Source organism: Cryptomeria japonica, chromosome 3 (assembly GCF_030272615.1).
Source record: "Cryptomeria japonica chromosome 3, Sugi_1.0, whole genome shotgun sequence".
Taxonomy (NCBI): Eukaryota; Viridiplantae; Streptophyta; class Pinopsida; order Cupressales; family Cupressaceae; genus Cryptomeria; species Cryptomeria japonica.
The window spans coordinates 142,120,468-142,127,333 of record NC_081407.1 but is presented as its reverse complement, the minus strand read 5'-3'; positions in this window follow the sequence as shown (position 1 = coordinate 142,127,333).

Sequence of the window (6,866 nt, the reverse complement as noted above, 5' to 3'; positions counted from 1 at the left end):
GTACCTACCCGGTACTAGTACCTGCAATGTCCTGCACAAAAGAATCCACATGTGCATATAGACAAATATATATTTATATAAACAGACATGACACACACATCGATGAAGGAGAATCGTGACGTTCCCTGTCTCACCAGAGTGAGTGAAGGAAAATCATCCCCTTGCATCCCATACACATGCAAACACACAACATATAAATAACGCATCACACATATAAGGTAAGAGTGACAGTCCATGATAATGATCCATAAAATAACATTAACCATGAGCACTGAGATACTGCATAAAATCATACACGACAGATCTAGATAAAGCATGAAATAACATCGCATAAAATCTGAATCAATATACAATAATGTTCCACTGAAGTCAATCAAAAACATACAAAAAGAGTATGATCAAGGAGGGGTACTACAGAATGTTTCATTGTGATAATGTTGAGGTTAGGCAGTCAATCTTTTTGGTGTTGAATCGATCCTATGGTGGTAGTAGACATGTTCACAATGGAAATGTATACATACATTTTTTTTATCCCCTCATTTAGACTGTGGAAGATAGAGATCCAAAGGGAGAATGAAGAATTTAAAGAAATGCTAAGGAGAAGGGAAGAGGAAATTACAAAAGAAGGAAATATCAAACTTGAGTGAGTGAAATGAGAAATTGCAAAAGGAAAATCATTGCCTAAGGTCAAAGTCAACAATGTGCAACATCTCTTGTGATACAAATTATTTGAATTATTCACTAGAGGATGAATCCAATTATAAGTGTGATGTAGTTGAAGAATGTGAGGCTGAAGATGATGTGTTTGCTAATTCGGTGATGAATAAGACAAGGTGGTTTGAAAAGAGTATTGGTTTCAAGATGATGAAGAGGATGGGTTATGAAGTTGAAGGATTCAGGAGCAGTGGTCAGGGAATCCAGGAACCTATTGAACCGATTATGTGACAAAAGTATGAGGGTCTTGGATATAATTCTAGTAAGAGTAATCAAGGTAATGGTAGAAAATCAATTTAAGGAAAGTGGTGTTTTCAGTTTTCTTATTGTAGAAGAAGTGGGCATAGGAGAGAAAAGTGTCAGGACATGCATCCCTGTAGCATATGCAAATAGATGAGTCATCTAGAAAAGGAGTGTTGGAATTGAGAATGGAAGAGAGAAATTGAGACAAATTGTATACAGGTGAATTATGGATGGCTTGATGGATTGAAGAGGGGATAGATCAATTTGTAACAAGGGAGTACACATGTAGAGTGTGAAAGAAAAAATATTGCCTAAGGTCAAAGCTGACAATGTGCAACATCTCTTGTGATACAAATGATTTTAATTATTCACTCGAGGATGAATCCAGTAAGTGTGATGTAGTTGAAGAATGCAAGGCTGAAGATGATGTGTTTGCTAATCGGGTGAAGAATAAGATAAGGTAGTTTGAAAAGAGTATTGGTTTCAAGATGATGAAGAGGATGGGTTATGAAGTTGAAGGATTGGTGAGTAGTGGTCAAGGAATCCAGGAACCTATTGAACCAATCATGTGACAAAAGTATGAGGGTCCTGGATATAATTATAGTAAGAGTAATCTAGGTAATGGTAGCAAATCAATTTAAGGAAAGAGGTGTTTTTCCGTGTTCTAATTGTAGCAGAAGTGGGCATAAGAGAGAAAAGTGTTGGGACATGCATTGTTGTAGCATATGAAAATAGAGGAGTCGTCTAGAAAAGGAGTGTTGGAATTGAGAATGGAAGAGCGAAACTGAGACAAATCGTATACAAGTGAATTATGGATGGCTTGAAGTGGCGAAAGATTACTGATATGGTTCAAAAGTTGTATAAGCATAGTCATTTAATCGTGGAAGGTGATATATCAATTTGTAACAAGGGATTACGCATGCATAGTGCGAAAGGAAAATCATTGCCTAAGGTCAAAGCTGATAATGTGCAACATCTCTTGTGATACAAATCATTTGTATTATTCACTATAGGATGAATCTGGTAAGTCTGATGTAGTTCAAGAATGCAAGGATGAAGACGATGTGTTTTCTAATCCGGTGAAGAATAAGACATGGTGGTTTGAAAAAAATATTGGTTTCAAGATGATGAAAAGGATGGGTTATGAAGTTGAAGGATTGGGGAGCAGTGGTCAAGGAATCTAGGAACCCATTGAACTAATTATATGACAAAAGTATGAGAGTCTTGGATATAATTCTAGTAAGAGTAATCAAGGTAATGGTAAAAAATACATTTAAGGAATGCAGTGTTTTCAGTGTTCTTATTGTAGCAGAAGTGGGCATAGGAGAAAAAAAGTGTTGGGACATGCATACCTATAGCATATGTAAGTAGAGGAGTCATCTATAAAAGGATTCTTGGAATTAAGAATGGAAGAACGAAACTAAGAGAAATTGTATATAGGTGAATTATGGATGGCTTGATGAATTGAAGTGGCGAAACATTATCGGTATGATTTGAAAGTCATATAAGCATAGTCATTTAATTATGGAAGGGGATAGATCAATTTGCAACAAGGGAGTACACATGTAGAGCATAATAACAAAGGAAGCAAAGGGAGGAGAGAGTAGTGTTGAGAGAATTTATTGATTAAGAATATCAGCTAAATAAAGTTGGTATTGGTTTGTGGCCCAAAGTTGGTATCATAGTAAGTTTTCAACTTGAGGTAGCTTTTTGAAGCAGTCACCGGTGAGGAGGGACCTCAAAGAGATCAATCCGGACTGGTCAGCAAGAGTAAACACAACAAAAACTCAAATATACGATGGAGGCAATGCAGAACATATTGTTTTATTGCATGAAATTTGATTACATCCAACCGGTAACAATCGGATTACAACATACCATTCACAGGCCTATTAGAATAGGTCACAACCGGGACCTTGAATCTTATGATCTATCTTCTACGCATAGTATAGCTACTTGATTCTCCTTGATTGATTACATTCTAATGTGTAATTATAAATATATATATCGATCCAAAGGATCCAGTTGACCCAAAAGGGATCAAAACCCGAAGAACAAGACCTAACGTGAAAAATAACAAGGTCGGCCTCCGCTAAGAGATTCCTCCAGAAAATCCAAATGATGAAACGTAGATCGCGGGAAAAGGTCGACCACATGCCAAGGAACATCGAAATCAATGCCCAAGGCTCCTCAATCTTCGGAAGGGATTCCGTTAGATCACCAAATTAGGTCCAGACAACAGATAACAAAGGACTATCAACCGGTAACTAGAAATTGTCATGGAAACCGGTAGTGATATCTTGCTGGAAATGATCCAAATGTGATGCAGTCTGGAAGAAAGAAAGATGATCAAGTCTTCAAGTAGAATCCAACTCCATAGGATTTGGTGAGCCAAAACCAAGACACACTGAAAGGAAAACTAAAACTCTAAATAGAAAACAAAACAGAAAGGAAAATGTTTTTGGTTGATGCAAGATTGCTATGAACCGAGGATGCTCCTGCATTAGACATCCGGGGTTATTGAAAAAGTGAGCCTCTCACTTTGTTAGAGTCAGAGGGAAACCAAGGTGGTATACCTCTACCTGATAAATCTAAGATGAATCTTCAACTAGTCTATCCTTCCACTTCACAAGTTATTCCTTATACTGACTGCTCCGGGTACTATGCCCAATCCTACTGTCCAAAATCTCTTCAATCTGATCTAGTTCCTTCCAGGGCAGATATTTCTCCAAGTCTGCAACACTGTCCTCATGAAATTTTGGTTCATGGTACTCATGAAGATCTGCAATGTTGAATATAGGTGAAATACTTAGAATATCCAATAACTCCACTTCGTATGCATTTCCAGAACTGAAACTTCCTCAAAATCCTGCAAGGTCCAAACTTCTTCATCTGCAAGTTATTATAAGTTCCAACCGGGAATCTCTCTTTTCTTAGATATACCATCACTTCATCACCAGCTTCAAATTCCTTATGTCTCCTCTTCTCATCTTCCTTCTCCTTATATTTGTTTTTCATGTCTTCCATATTTTGTTTAACCTAAATTAGCAATGCTACCATGTGATCTGCAGAGTCTTCTGCTTCTGAACTTCTCTGAACTTCACTGCTAATGTCTCTCGATTCCAATATACCTCTAGGATGCACTTTGGTAACAATCTCAAAAGGTGTTCTTCTAGTAGTTCTATTCATTGAATTTTTGTAGGCAAAATCTTCTTGTGTAAGGATCAAATCCTAATTTCCGGTTTTATCTCCCACTAAACATCTCAACAAATTTCCCAAACTCTGGTTAACAACTTTTGTCTGTCCATCAGTCTGTGGATGAAAAGAAGAAATAAACTTCAAATCTTTCTTCATCTTTTTTCCAAAGTGTTCTCCAAAAATAGCCAACAAACTTAGTGTCTCTATCTGAAACTATGCTCTTAGGTAATCTGTGCAATCTCACCACTTCCTTGAAAAATAGGTCTGCTACAAGCAATACATCTGATGTCTTCTTACAAGGTATGAAATGAGCCATATTTAATAATATCTCCACTACCACAAATATATAATCATTCCCTCTCGGTGTCTTAGGCAATCCAAGTACAAAATCCATGCTTATATCCTCCCAAGGTCTTACCGGTACTGTCAAAGGCTTATACAATCCCACATTTTGACTATGACCTTTTTCAACTTGAAAAAATCTACAACTTTGCACATATCTCTTAACATCCTTATTAATCTGGGGCCAAAAGTACTACTCACTTACCAATGCTAATGTTTTGTCAATGCTAAAATGTCCAACTAGTCCTCCACTGTGTTTCTCATTTATCAGATTTTCTCTCATAGAACTCTTAGGTATGCACAACTGAACTCCTCTTAATAACATCCCATCTTGAATGAAATAATCCAAGAATTTGCTTATTTCTACCATAACTGATTCTCTACATGCTTTCCAAGGTTCTGCAAAATTTGGGTCATCATCATACAAGGTTTTCAAATCTTCAAATCCTAATATTGTCACTCTCATCTCTATCAATAAATTCCTTCTCCTACTTAATGAATCAACAACTTTGTTAGATTTACCACTTATATGCTTCAACACAAAGGTGTAACTTTGCAAAAATTCTACCCATCTCATATGTTTCTGATTCAACTTACTATGATTGTTCAAATACTGCAAAGCTTGATGATCTGTATACAACACAAACTCCTTAGGCAACAAGTAATGTCTCCACTTCTTCAAGGCTTTAACTATGGCATGAAACTCTCGATCATACACTGAATATCTCCTTTGAGCATCATTCAATTTCTCACTGAAATAGGCTACTACTCTTCCTTCTTGACTCAAGACTGCTCCTATTATTGTTCCACTTGCATCACAATCCACTTGAAATACCTTATTGAAATATGGTAAAGCTAACACAGGTTGCTCAGTCACTTTCTGCTTTAACAGTTCAAAACTTTTGTTTTCTCCAGTGGTCTACTTGAATTCCTTCTGATCTCCTCTCATGGTCTCAGCCATAGGGTTACAAACTGAACTGAAATTTTTGATAAACTTCTAGTAAAAACTAGCCAATCCATGAAATAATCTTACCTCTCCAATTCTTTCTGGTGTAGACCATTCAACAATTGCTTTCACTTTCTCAGGGTCCATCTTCAAACCATCCTCAAATATCACAAATCCCAAATAGAATAATTCATCCTTCATGAAAGTACACTTCTTGATATTGCTCAACAACTTCTCTTCTCTCAACCTCTGCAAAACTTATCTTAACTACAACAAATGCTCCTCTTTTGTTTTAGTGAAAATCATAATGTCATCCAAATACACAATAACAAACTTACCCAAGAATTTCTTCAATATCTCATTCATTAGCCTCATGAAAGTACTCGATACATTAGTCAATCCAAAACACATCACCAACCATTCATACAGTCCTGCATTTGTCTTAAATGTTGTCTTCCACTCATCACCTTCTATGATCCTGATATGATGATATCCACTCTTCAAATCTATCTTTGTAAAGTTTTTTGCTCCACTTAAACAGTCCATTATGTCATCCATCCTAGGCAAAGGAAACTGATATTTCACTGTGATCTTGTTTATTGCTCTTGAATCTGTACACAACCTCCACTCTCCATTCTTCTTAGGTGCTAATACTGCTGGTATTGCACAAGGGCTTAGATAAAGACTTTCTTCAATCAAACCTTGCACTTGTCTATTCAGTTCTTCATTCTCTATCGATGTGCGACTTTGTTAGGCAAACTAGCTCTAGGAACCAAGTCCATGCAATGACTAATACTTCTCACAGGTGGAAATCCATCAGGTACACTATCTGAAATGATGTCCTCATATTCTATCAGTAAATCTCTTATCTCTCCTGGGTGTTCTACTTCCGGTTTCGGTTTCGCAGTCTTCTTAGGAATTAAGGCAAAGCACAAATTCTCATGTCTCAGTCCATCCAAGAATTTCCTTCCATCTACTAAATAGATTTTAGCATTCATATAGACTTCATTCTTCAAAGTTTCCTCCAAAGGCAACAAGCTTTTCTTCATCCCATTGGCCACAATAGTTTATGTATTCTTCCTCCCATCATGTACTATATGTCTATCAAACTACCAAGGTCTACCCAACAATAGATGACAAATATCCATAGGCATAATATCACACAAGACTTCATCATGATAATTCCCAATTTTTAATTTCACCAAACATTGCTCACTTACTATAAACTTATGTTCATCCTGAATCCATGTTATCTGATAAGGCTTAGGGTGTTTCAATCTCTCCAATTTCAACTTATTTACCATCTATGCTGAAACAAGATTATATGAACTACCACTATCAATAACAACTTTATAACACTTACCGGATACCTTACATCTGATCTTGAACAAATTCTTCCTCTGCAAGGGTTCTTCATCTCCTC